At 55.3% G+C, this 13,149-nt stretch overlaps 1 protein-coding gene across 1 annotated transcript in view; it reads left to right on the forward strand.

Annotated features, from left to right (window-relative positions):
- CSNK1G1 (casein kinase 1 gamma 1) overlaps positions 1 to 13,149 on the forward strand; it is a 46,887-nt gene that overhangs the window by 7,865 nt on the left and 25,873 nt on the right. The window lies entirely within an intron of this gene.

Below are 13,149 nucleotides of genomic sequence, written 5' to 3' on the forward strand. Positions count from 1 at the left end.
TGAACTTGGTGTCTGAGAGCTTGGGGAAGGCTGGCTGGCTGTAAAAAACAGCTTGGTGCTAAATATGTGCCAGCTCTGGGGAGAAGATGGGTCTGTTCTCAGCAACATTGGTAATGCCAGGCTCCCCTTGATGGTCCTTGCTTCGAAACTCCAACTGCTTCAACTCCAGCAGCCAGGAATCCGGGCTTGAAGCTGCTGTGGACTCATCAAACCAAGGCTAGAAGTGTCCAGATGCATGGTGGGTAGCATTGCCCATGATGTGCTGTTCTATCAGCCAACTAATCTTGCCAAATAACGTGGCTGACTGCAGACCTCCTGCTGCTGAAGAGTCATTATCGGTGCTGGGATGCCGCGGGAGCGACGCGGTCCTCTTCTTAGTCCAACTGCCTGTGCAACCAGATGGTCTCAGCGAGTGGTGTCTCTCTGAGAGGTCAGAGTCCTCATCACCTGCAGCATTTGGGGGAAAATGTTCTTTTTCCCAAGAAGAAGAATTCAGATGACGATCTCAGTTTTCCCAGGTGCCCAGAGTAACTTTTAAAGTCTTTTACTCATGGATACTAATCACTGTTCTTGAGGGTCCAACCTACCTGGCCATGGATCAAGCAGGAACCTTCTTGTAGGATAGTTCCATGTGTGATGTTAGGTCTCAGGTATGTGACTGGATGCATCCATGTCAAGCTGGGACAAGCCTGGAGGGAAGTGGCTTGTGGTAGTTGGCCTTCCAGGAGAATGCTCTTAGGTGCTGAAGGCTGCAGAAAACCTGAGCGTGGCTTGTTTGCAGCATGGTGGGTCAAGAAGTGCAACCTCCACGCTCAGAAGCCCAACCACTGTTGTTAAGGAGGGATGAGGTGCCCGATGGTGCTGATAGGACAAGAACTACACCTAAGGTTGGGTTTCCAGCTGGCTCTGTATTGCTGACTCTAGAGGCTGGGCCTGCAGGGCATCACATGGGATACTTTTGGGTGCCTCACAGTTTTAGAGCAGTTCTGTAGCCTGAAGGATGTGTGTTGGGATCGGGTGCCATCACCTCAAGCTAGTGACACTAGTCTCTTCTTGTTCAGGTAGTGACCTAGCTCTGTGTCCTCCTCGGTGTAGTGTAGCAAACAGCCTAATGATCCATGGCTGGATCAGAAGCTAACTCCTGGGGTGAACTTCCATGGGAGATGTTTCTGCATGAATGGAGGAAGCAGTGTGGTTGCATGGCACCTTCCTCCTCCTCCTCCTCCTCCTCCTCCTCCTCCGGCATCTCCACAGCATCCCGTGCCCTGAGCTCCATCAGCATCGATGCTGAAAGACGTTCCAGCAAGGCAGGGAAGTTCTGGCTGTTACATCCCATCAGCACCAGCATCTTCATCTGCTGCATGACTCGGGTGAAGGTCACTAGTCAGCTTGGATTAGCTGAGGAGAAGAGCTGCTTTCTCATGTCTCGTGCATCTGAAGACATGTTTCATGATGAATTAAGATGTACTGGAGCAGTGAGAAGCTTCCTCAAGGCATCTAAGGCCTATGAAAGTAGCTCTCTTTAGGGCTTCTCAAAAGATCTCAGCACTGGTGGGTGTATCAGATGGATTCAGAAGTAGCTCCCAGAGCTAGCCCTGGGCCAGGAGAACTGACTAGCAGGTGTCATTGCTGTGGTTCTGCAGGCAATCAGTGCTCTGCCTGATGTTTTGGTGCCTCCCTGTAGCCACTCCCTGTCACTCCCTACCTTGGGATGTACGGAGGGGTGTTTGCTTACAGAAGTGAGTTGTCATGGTTCTTCCCTGAGCTCTTCTCCACCCGCCTCCCACCAAAGAGGCAAGTGACCATCTGCTGGTCTCTTCTGTCTGGCTGTGGAATGAAATGTTACAGTACCCAAAAATAGCACGTGGCCACTTCCCCTTACTGCAGGCAGCGGAGCGAAGGACGGGAGCGGCGGGCACCGAGTCAGGGACCTGATGGCCGGGCCATAGGGAGCCTCAGGGAAGGATGAGGGTTCCTTTCAGGAGCCTGGGATGCCATCTGCTTGCTGACCAAGCGCTGTCATAGTGTTAGCAGCCTGTGTGCACACTACTCATGTCACTCTGTCAGCAGGCCTGTAGGATGCTGATGTCACACTGCACCGTTTCATGGTTCCTGGTCCATGTGTGAGCATCCTGACATAGAAGACTCATCCTGGCTGGGCTGTCCCCAGGGTCAATCTTTACTAGTGGTGGCACAGCCTCTCCTGAATTTCTTTTCCAGGCTGGACAGGACCTACCTGGGTACGGATGTGGGGAGTGTAGCTGCCCACAAGAAGTCCAAGCCTGATGGGTGTTGCCCCAAATTAGACTTCTGCTCTATGAACCACTTTTGAGGCCTGCCTGTTCCAGGTGTTGCCCTCCTCCCCAGTACTGGTTCCTCTTCTCCCAGGCTTCACCTTGCTCTGAGGCTTGATACAGCTACTAAAATCTGCTGCTTCCATACCTCAGGGACAAGAGGAGTTGACTTGATGCTCTTACAGGCTTGACTGGATGCTCTTACACCTCCTGGGGCTGACAGAAACTTCCAGTGTCAGATCAGACATGTGAGCATGTGAGATCTGTGTCCCCTGTACTTCAAGTTCATGGATGAAAGGTTTGGCTTCTTGTCATTCACAAAAAGTATTGGACAGTGGGGCCACCGAGCTTGATGGGCAAGTGGAGGAGCTCCATCCCCACCTGACAAATGTCTGAGCCTCAGGTTCCCTTGTTGGCTTGAGCTGCTCTTTCCCATGTGTAACATGGACATACAGGAGAACGTGGCTGTGATTTTCTCACTGCCCATCCTTTGGATTGTTGGCTGCGATCTGTCCTGGCTCCTGCAGGTCCTTTTCTGGATGTTGATGCCACCAAGCAGCTGGTTTGAGTTGTGCTGCAGGAGGATGGCTGGATGCTGAAGTTACCTGTCTGCACGGCCATAAAGCTGATGCTTCTCCACATCCAAGGGAGCTCCTGTAGCCCCTCCTGCAGAGCCTCCCGACAGACATGGAAGGCAAATCCTGAGGCTTTGAGATGAGCTGTACCAATAAGCTTGGGGTTTTTTCTGTCCAGCTCTGCTGGTTGGAAAAGAAAAGGACTCAGCCCCTCCCTGGGCAGCCTGTGCCACAGCCCCACAATTCTTTCAGGGAAGAACTTTTCCCTCCCATCTGCTCTGACCCTGCCCTGGGGCAGCTTGAGGCCATTGCCCCTTGTCCCATCTCCTGTCCCCTGGCTGAAGAGACCATCGCCCACCTCTCTGCACCCTCCTGGCAGGGCAGTGGAGGTGGGGAGAAGGTCTCCCCTCAGCCTCCTCTTCTCCAGGCTGAACACCCCCAGCTCCCTCAGCTGCTTCTCACAGGATTTGCCCTCCAGCCCCTTCCCCAGCCTGGTTGCCCTTCTCTGGACTCACTCCAGGACCTCAATGTCCTTCTTATGGTGAGGAGCCCAGAACTGGACCCAGCACTCAAGGTGCAGCCTCACCAGCACCGGGCACTCTAGGTTCCTACATTTGGCACCTCTTCCCAGGCTGGGGTATGGAATGCCATCCCTACAAGCTCGGCCTTGGAGGGCAGGGTGCAGCAGTGCTCATTCCCAGGTTTCCTTTGGCCATGGTGAGTGGCTGATGGAGTTCCCACATAGTGACAGCTCCTGCCTGTGCTGGGAACGAAGGAATCACGCGGTTTTGATTCAGTAGTAGTTTATTTTTGCATCACTGGCAGATGAGTCATGCTCCCCACCCCCCCTCACCTCCCACCCCCTCACAATCCCACCTTGGCACATGTGATTCACAGCGCTCCGGGCCGCCAGCGCCTCATCTCCGGGACGCGGAGGTGACATTGACGGGGCGGGGGGGATGTCAAACATAACCAGGCTCTACAGTGGTGGGGTGGGAAGCTGGGGAGGACTCTGATACTCCAGAGAATCTCAGGAAAGCGAGGAGATCTCCACTCTCCCCAGCCCCCACAAGAGATGAGTCACAGCCCACGAGCGAAACGTACCCTGGGAGGGAGGGATACAGGAGGGAGGGATACGCCGTTACATAGGGAATGCCCACGGCTTCCACAGCTTGGTTTCAATTCCTGCTCTGCAAACGAGTTCACCTCTAACGAAGGATGGAGCCTGTGTGTTTACTTTGGGAGCTCCCCCTGCCGCGCAGCTCTGTTTGCTGTGGGCCCAAGGAGGATGAGGGTGGTAGGAATAACCACACCTCTTCCAAATGCCTATTTGCATATGCATGTGTCCATGTAGCTGAGCTGCTGGTAAGGCTTATTACACCAATGGATGTAAACAAGTCATAGTGGGGGAGCGTGGTGCCACTACCAGCACCACTTAGAATATTAAGGGGGGGACCTTATTAATGTTTATAAATATCTTAAGGATGGGATGCAAGGGGAACTGGCCAGCCCCTTTTCAGTGTCTGTGGGGACAGGACAAGGGGCAATGGCTGCAAGTTGGAGCACAGGGAGTTCCACACCAACATGGGGAAGAACTTTTCCCCAGTGAGGGTGAGGGAGCCCTGGGACAGGCTGCCCAGGGGGTGTGGAGTCTCCTTCTCTGGAGATATTCCAGCCCTGCCTGGACACCGACCTGTGCAATATGAGCTGGGGAGCTGCTTTGGCAGGGGGTTGGACCCCATGAGTTCTGGAGGACCCTTCCAACCCCTATGATTCTATAGTTCTATGATTCACTGGGAATTCTCTACACTTCCCCCGCCTCCCCCCAAGGGAGCTGGAGTAACTGGAGACCACATAAGCAGTGGTTAATGCAAGACGTCTACAGCCCTGTTTAATTACCTACCCATTAACTGCTGCTGCGGTGGCTTTCATCTCCAGAAATCCCCCTCATGTTTGCCACCTTGATGGAAACAGGGCGGCACTGGGGGAAGATCACCCCACAGAAGGTGCTGGTTTGGGGCATGAGAGAGCAGCTGGGTGGGGGTTGTCCCTCCACACCCCAAAGCGGGGTTGCACTGGCATGGAGTGACTCGTGAAGCGTGTTTGTGTCCTGCTTCGTTGTGTGGAAAGGTTTGTTCATAGCTGTCATGATGGATGATGTGAGGGCTGGAGCAGCTTCCCTGCGGAGAGAGGCTGAGGGAGCTGGGCTGGTTCAGCCTGGAGAAGAGAAGGCTGTGGGGGGACCTCATTGCAGCCTTCCAGTCCCTGAAGGGAGCTTATAAGCAGGAGGGGATTCAACGGATAGACAATGGCAGAACAAGGGGGAATGGATTAAAACTAAAGGAATGAAGGTTTAGATTAGATATTAGGGGGAAGATCTTACAGAGAGTGTGGTGAGGGGCTGGAACGGGCTACCCAGAGAGGGGGTGGGTGCCCCATCCCTGGGGGTGTTCAAGGCCAGGTTGGCTGGGACCCTGGGCAACCTTGTGTAGCTCCAGGCCTGGAGGTTGGTGTCCCTGCCTGTGGCAGGGGGTTGGAGCTCTGTGACCCTTGGGGTCCCTTCCAACCCAGACCAGTCTGTGATTCCATGATACAGTGCTGTGGATGAGCTCTGCAGCCTCCCTCTCTGAAGCACTAGGAAATACTTCAGGACATGTCAGTTGCTATAAGTATTTAATAAGTGACTTACTAATCTGGGCAGGATGGTCCAACCCTGGCAGCCGTTGGCACAGAAAGCATTTTGCAGCACCTTTGGGTCACTTCTCATCATTTCCCTTCTTCCTGTCCCCATGACAGACCTCAGTGCTCATTTCAGGGTGTTGATTGCCCACATTGAGGGCATTGGCTTAGTTCACTACCAGTGAGGAAAGACTTCTCCCTCCACTTCTCAAACCTCATGAACAAGTTTGGGAAGTCAGGGTGGTCCAATGGATTCCTGAACTCAAGGGATCTCTCTCTGACTTCAGACCTTTCAAATTCCAAAATAGAATGCTCTGGGTCTATCACCCACCCTCTTGCCACACTGCCTCACTGTACATCTCTTGGGAGATGATGTTTTACTGCCCCAAAACTCTCAGGTTTGTGAGTTTTGGGGGGTTTTCATGCAGCAGTTCCCTTGTTGTGAAGGGCTTTCTGCCCGCGCACGGTTCAGCATCTCCTTTAACATCAGAAGATTTCAATTCCTTGGGCTAAATTTAGGCTTCATCAACTGGAAGCTCTCAGATGCTTTTAAAGCAAGTCCATTAATATTTGAGTAGGAAATCAGGGCGGTTTCCTTTTTAGATTTCCCAAAGTCCTTGGACATCTCTCAGTCCTCCAGGATTCCTTGCGGTTATCATCGCAAATCAAAATCTGCTGACACCGGGCAGGGTGTGGAAGGGGCTGGTGGGGTGCTGGGACCCAGAAAAAATGCCCTTCTGCAGCCACCTTTCCTTGGGGCTCAACCTCCCCACAGCAGCGTTCATGAATCGGTGGAAGCCAGACTCACTCAGGTTCCTCCCAGATGCTTCTTGCAGGAGCCATCCCTGCAGCTCCCCCTTCTCTACCAGGACCCAGCTACACTAAACCATGACACCTACTAATCCAAAACCTCCCTTTTTCCCCTCAAAACCCACACCATCCTAAATTGGACCAGCCTGACCTGTCATCCAAGACCCAGGTGCTGTTGGATCAGTGATGAGTCCCACCTGTACATGCTGGTTTTTGCTCTATGTTGTTGCACCATCCTGGCTGGAAGGACTCCTGATCACTGCAAGGACATGTGGGTTGTTGAAGTTATCACTTAACTCACCCTATGGATGTTTTGGCACATGGATGGGGAGGAAATTCTTAGTACTGGGAGAAGACAGAGAAGGACCTGAGGGTGTTGGGTGACTGCAGGCTGAATATGAGCCAGCAGTGTGCCCAGGTGGCCAGGAAAGTCAAAGGCATCCTGGCTTGTGTCAGACCCAGTGTGGCCAGTAGGTCTGGGGAGAGGATTGTGCCCCTGGAATGGGCACTGGTGAGGCTGCACCTCAAGTGCTGGGTCCAGTTCTGGGCTCCTCACCTTAAGAAGGACATTGAGGTCCTGAAGCAAGTCCAGAGAAGGGCAACCAGGCTGGGGAAGGGGTTGGAGGGCAAATCCTCTGAGGAGCAGCTGAAGGAGCTGGGTGCAGAGAGGTGGGCGATGGTCTCTTCAGCCAGGGGACAGGAGATGGGACAAGGGGCAATGGGCTCAAGCTGCCCCAGGGCAGGGTCAGAGCAGATGGGAGGGAAAAGTTCTTCCCTGGCAGAGTTGTGGGGCTGTGGCACAGGCTGCCCAGGGAGGGGCTGAGTCCCCACCCCTGGGTGTGTTTAAAAAAAAGGGTAGATGAGGTGCTCAGGGATCTGGTTCAGCTTAGGATGGGAATGGTTGGACTTGATGATCTTTAAAGGTGTTTTCCAACCTTGTGATTCTGTGAAGTAGGTAGGGAGCTGGTGAAAGCTCTGCATCCGGCTGGCGGTCTCCGATGGAGATGAGCTGATGAAGGGCAGAATCCGCTTGGGACTCGGTGTGATCGAATGAAAACGTTTCTCTGGACAGCAGAGGAGCGACTCAGCAGAAGTCTTTCATTATTGCTGCTTTCTCAGCAGTTTGTCGTCTGCCAAATAGCATCCTCCTCCTTGGCACTGCTTCTGGAGGTAAATCTGTGTGCTGCTGGGTGCTGTCCTGCTTCCAAGAAGTCCTGCTGTTGGTCTTAAGCCATTAAGATGGGTTTGACATCCTTAAGATGCTCTCAATAGGGCAAAAAAAGCCATGGCAAAACAAGCCCTTCATCACCTCAGCTGCTCCGTTACCTGGTGGAACTGAAGCAGCCCAACCCTGCCACTCACTTCCTTTTCAGCAGGCAGAGCAGCTGAGGGGAACCGAGCGGGAAACAATTCCTCCTTGGTGTTAACCACCGGCACCGGGCTGGCCATGGCCATCACTGACGGGCACAGGTCCTGCGGCGTGGTGACCTACAGCATGGTGACCTGCAGCATGGTGACCCGAGGCGTGGTGACCTGCAGCGTGGTGACCCGCAGCGTGGTGACCTGAGGCGTGGTGACCTGTGGCGTGGTGACCCTGCAGCATGGTGACCCACGGCATGGTGACCCGCAGCGTGGTGACCCCATATTGTGGTGACCCACAGTGTGGTGACCCACAGAGTGGTGACCTGCAGCACGGTGACCTGTGGTGTGGTGACCCGCAGCGTGTTGACCCCATAGTGTGGTGACCCCCAGCGTGGTGACCCCATGGCGAGGTGACCCACAGCGTGGTGACCCATGGTGGTGTGGTGACCCGTGGTGTGGTGACCTGTGGCGTGGTGACCTGTGGCGTGGTGACCCAAGGCGTGATGACCCGCGGCATGGTGACCCGTGGCATGGTGACCCACAGCGTGGTGACCCCATAGTGTGGTGACCTGCAGGGTGGTGACCTGCAGTGTGGTGACCCAAGGTGTGGTGACCTGTGGCGTAGTGACCCATGGCATGGTGACCCATGGCGTTGTGACCTGCGGCGTGGTGATGTGTGGCATGGTGACCCATGGTGTGGTGACCCGTGGCGTGGTGACCCCGCGTTGTGGTGACCCATGGTGTGGTGACCCATGACGTGGTGACCTGCGGTGTGGTGACCCGTGGTGCAGCAGGAAGCCCTGTTTCCCTCACGGGGTCTGTCGTGGTGCAGTTCCCCGTGATCTCAGCCGTGAAGTGTGCCGGCAGCGCGGAGCCGATGCCCAGAGCCTCCAAACCAGGAAGCTGAGCTTGGAGAAGAAAGAGCATCCTGGGGAGGTGGTTGGCAGCGTGGCTGTACTGGAATGATGGGCCAGCTTTTGGGGCAGATCCTGCTGCCTGCAGTTGGCTGCCGTGACCCTTCCCTTAAACCTCAGGAAGCATCACTGCTCCTCACACCTTTCAGGAGAACATACGGGCTCCGCGGAGCGCACCAGCAAACCCAGAGCACAAAGCAGGGCTGACTACAGGAGACAAAACCTGCTGAGATATTCTCCTGTCCCTGCCCCAGGGGAAAAGGTAGATAATCCAACTTGAATTTAGGCTGGAGCTTCTCAAGCTGGGTTAAAATAACTCTTGTAAACACTTCCCAGACTCTGGAAGTCTTCCCATAGCTTACCCTGTCCAAGGTTTTTAGGGGGGGGTGAATACAAATGTGGATGTCCCCATGGTAGTGCTGTCTCTGAACCTGCTCCTTTCTTTGTGTATGTGAGGAGCTGTTTACTCCAGGGAATTCAGGGAACCGGCTTGGACCGCTCCCGGGCAGGGCGATGCCATCCTGTTTTTATAACGTGACCGCTGGGAAAATTGTTTTTCTGCAACTGCAAGAGAAAAAATTCCCAGTGTTTGGATCTTTACCAGCAGTGGGAACAAATCTGTTCTTCCTTCTGGCCCTCCCAGCTCTGTTTTTCTTCTGTTCCTTTTCCCATGCCTTTTGCTGGGGGGTGTGTGTGATAGATTCAGATACTAACAAGCCACTGGAACTACAGCAGGGCTTCAATGCATCCCGAGGAGATGCATGGAATGTGCTGGGTCTCTGGAGTGAAGCTTGGGGTTGCTGTGGAAGCCCTGCTTGACTTGCAGACTCGTTGGAAGATGGGAGTATCTCTGTCTTACTCAGGGTTTGTACACAACTGTCAAGCCGTTGCGTGCTGAGCATCATCCCTTCCCGTTCAAAGCTGGGCCTTTTCTGCTGTGGCCGGGGGAGAAGGTGTTGATCCAGCCTGGGATGTTCTCCCTTGTCATTTCTGAATGCCTCATGGGTTTGGAGAGGGCCTCCTCCACAGCCAAGGGCAAGGGGAGCTCCTTGCTCCATCTCCCCTCCCTTCAGCTGAAGCGGGAAGTCCTGCTGCATCCCGTCCTGCCGGGCAGGGACGCCGGAGCATTTCGCAGCCGCGAGAAGGGGGATGATTCATTGCCCAGCCAGAGCAGGGGAAAGACGGTGTGAAAAGCTGGCAGAGGAGAGCTGAGAGTCTGGCAGCTGGTGGAGAAACAGAGCAGGAGGACGTTGGGGTGGGAGCTCCTAATGATGCTGCTGAGATGCCATCTGGAATAGGGTGATGAGGGGTCACGGGGCTGGGAGCAGAGGCAGACAGCACGAGGGCCAGTCGAGGTTTGAGGAGGTGGCTGCTGGGGCAGCCCTTGCTGCTGTGTTCCCTGCTGGGCTTTGGGCAGGGGAGAGGAGCAGCTGGGACTGGTTTTGACTAAGTGATGCTCTGCTGAGTGCCCCTTCTCCCCAAGGAGCCAAAGCCAGCAGTGAGCCAGCTGCCTCCTGGGTTGTGTCACGTCGCGGGGAGGCAGGCAGGAGACGGTGGGACGCTGACAGATGCTCCAGACCGGTGCTCTTCACTCTGTTCAGATAAGTGAGAGAGAACTAAAAGTCCTCACAGCAGAGTACCAAAGCTCAGGGGAGCAAGGAAATTAGCCAGGAGCTTTACGGTCATAAGCCAGGCTGGGAACACTCCTGATTCCCAAACATGTCAGTCATCTCCAACATCATCAGTGGTGGGAAGGGAGCTGTCTGTCACCTCTGACTGCAGCCACCCCTGAGTCACAGCACTGCTCCGGCCCTGCTGCTGTGCAGTGGTGTTTCTCTGTGTGTGACCCTGGCTGGAGGCCAGATGCCCACCAAAGTCCGCTCCCTTCTCCCCATTGTGGCACAGGGAGGGGTGGGGACTGGGGGAATGGGGGTTTGGGTCAGTTCCTCACGAGATGCTTCCTTCTTAGCTGGGGGGGCCATTCCTCACCCCCTTCCCCTGCTGCACTGTGGGGTCCCACCCATGGCAGACAGTCCTCCATGAACTTCTCCAGTGTGAGTCCTGTCCCACAGGGCTTCAGCCCTTCCCCAGCTGCCTGGTGTGGGTCACTGCTATGGGGGCAGTCACAAATCACAGCATGTCTCTGTCCCTCAGGCCCAGAGTCACAAGTGCTCCCAGCAAACCTGCTCTGGCGTGGGGCACTCTCACTCTCTCTCTCTCCCTCACTCATCTCTGTGTCTCTGTCTCTCTCCACGGGCTGCAGGTGCTGTCAGGGACTTGCTCCAACGCAGGTCACAGCATCTCCTGTCTGTCTCCCCCTGCTCCATCCAGCGTGGGGCCTCTCCACGGGCTGCAGGTGGGGCCTGAGCCTGTTCCACGGGCTGTGGGGGGACACCCGCTGCACCCTGGGTTCCTCCAGGGGCTGCAGGGGCATCGTTCTCTCTGGCACCTGAGGCCCCTCCTCCCCCCTTCCCTGGCCTTGGTGCCTGCACAGCTCCTCACACCTTCTCACTCCCTTCTCTGGGGCACAGAGCAGCTGCTGGTGGGTTTTTCTCCTCCCTGTGACTCCAGAGGCGCTGTGACCATGGCTGATGGGCTCGGCCTTGGGCAGCAGCGACTCCGGCCTGGAGCCGGATGGTGTTTGCTCTGTGGGGCTGCAGAGAGCTGCTGGCTGCTCCTTGCAGCAGCTGCCCCTGCAGCCCCCCCTCCTCCACCAGCACCCAGCCACAGAAGCAGATTACAGGGGTAGATTTCAATCCGTGGCCACGGGGCGCATTTGAAGAGGTGGAAGGATGAGCTCCTGGCCCAGGCGACACCGACAGCAAAAGCTTCCCTGTGCCAGCCAGGATGTTATTCCGACTTGAAACCGAAGGGAAGGGTAGATCCTCATTAGTGTAATCAGCTTAAATGGGTTGACTACTCCAAAGCAATTTGTTTAATTTGTTTGGAACGTGTTTAATTTTAGCTGGAGACGCTCGGCTCTCGTGCAGTTGCTGTTTATGCTGTTTCCCACGTCATTTTGTGCTCTGCCATGTGTAAAGATGAGCTCTCCACCCTGACTGAGGACTTGGTGGCAATCAGCATCCCATTTTGGGATGCTGGAGTGTTGTGTCCAGTGCTGGGCTCCCTGGGATAAAAAAGCCAGGGATCTCCTGGAGAGAGTCCAGAGGAGGCTACAGAGATGATGAAAGGCCTGGAGCATCTCCCCTGTGAGGAAAGGCTGAGTGAGCTGGGGCTGTTCAGCCTGGGGAGAAGAAGACTAAGGGGGGACCTTATTAATGTTTATAAATATCTTAAGTGTGGGATGTAGGGGGAACTGGCCAGCCCCTTTTCAGTGTCTGTGGGGACAGGACAAGGGGCAATGGCTGCAAGTTGGAGCATAGGAAGTTCTGCACCAACATGGGGAAGAACTTCTTCCCCAGTGAGGGTGAGGGAGCCCTGGGACAGGCTGCCCAGGGGGTGTGGAGTCTCCATCTCTGGAGATATTCCAGCCCCGTCTGGACACCGACCTGTGCAATATGAGCTGGGGAGCTGCTTTGGCAGGGGGTTGGTCCTGATGGGCTCTGGAGGTCACTTCCAACCCCTGTGATTCTGTGATTCATCAGGGCCTTCTGTGTACCTGCACTGCCACCAGGTCTGTGTCCATCTGGCTGAAGCACAGCTCATGTGGAGCGTGGGTTCTGTGTCAGCTGCTCACTTGGCGTTGGGTTCCTCCCTCCTGTCTTTGGGTAGCGAATTTGAGGTTCCTCAGGAGCGTTGCCCCTCTGCAGCAGAGCTGGGCCGTGGAGCCTGTGTGAAGAGAGGTGTGAAACTCTTCTTCTCCAAGGCAAAGACATCAGCTTCTCTTTGTTTGGCCTCACCACATCTCCAGCCCCTGGAAGCCAGTGTCCCATGGGAGTGGAAATCCATCACGGGGTGACTGGGAAGCTGCCGCTGGCTCCACAAGAAGCTGCAGGTGGATGTGCAGGGCCTTGGCTTCTGCGCCTCCCGTGCTGCAGGCGCCGCGTTGAGCTTCCCACACTTCCCACCTCCTCTCTCCTCGGGTGTATTTTGGGCTGCTCACTGTTACACCAGGGGTTATTCACAGCCTCTCACCATGCTCACACAGAGCTGCAGTACGGGTTCCCTGCTGCAGCAGATGGTGTCTGCTCTCCGCGCCTTCCACGCGGGGCAGATGCTGCAGCATCGGGTTTCCTTTGGGCCTAACCTTTGGTCAGCATCACTGCTTGTCCCCAGTTCATTCTGGTCCTGGAAGTGGTTTTGGGTTGTCTGTGTGATGTGTATATCTGATGCCTGGGCTGAAAAGACTTGTTGGGAGTCTGGGGGATGTCTGATGGGTTATCCGTGCTGCAAAGCCCGTGGCAGCAAGGCTGCACCCCCAGGGTGCTTGAGCTTGTGGTGGAAATTAGCTGAGAGATGTAGATCCCTGGTGCTGACCCAGCTCAGACAAAGTGCTGGTCACAGCCTCACAGGCTAGTGGGGGCTGGAAGGGACCTCTGCAGATCGCCCAGTGCA

This window comes from Gallinula chloropus (assembly GCF_964237585.1).
Source record: "Gallinula chloropus genome assembly, chromosome: 9".
In the NCBI taxonomy this organism is placed as follows: Eukaryota; Metazoa; Chordata; class Aves; order Gruiformes; family Rallidae; genus Gallinula; species Gallinula chloropus.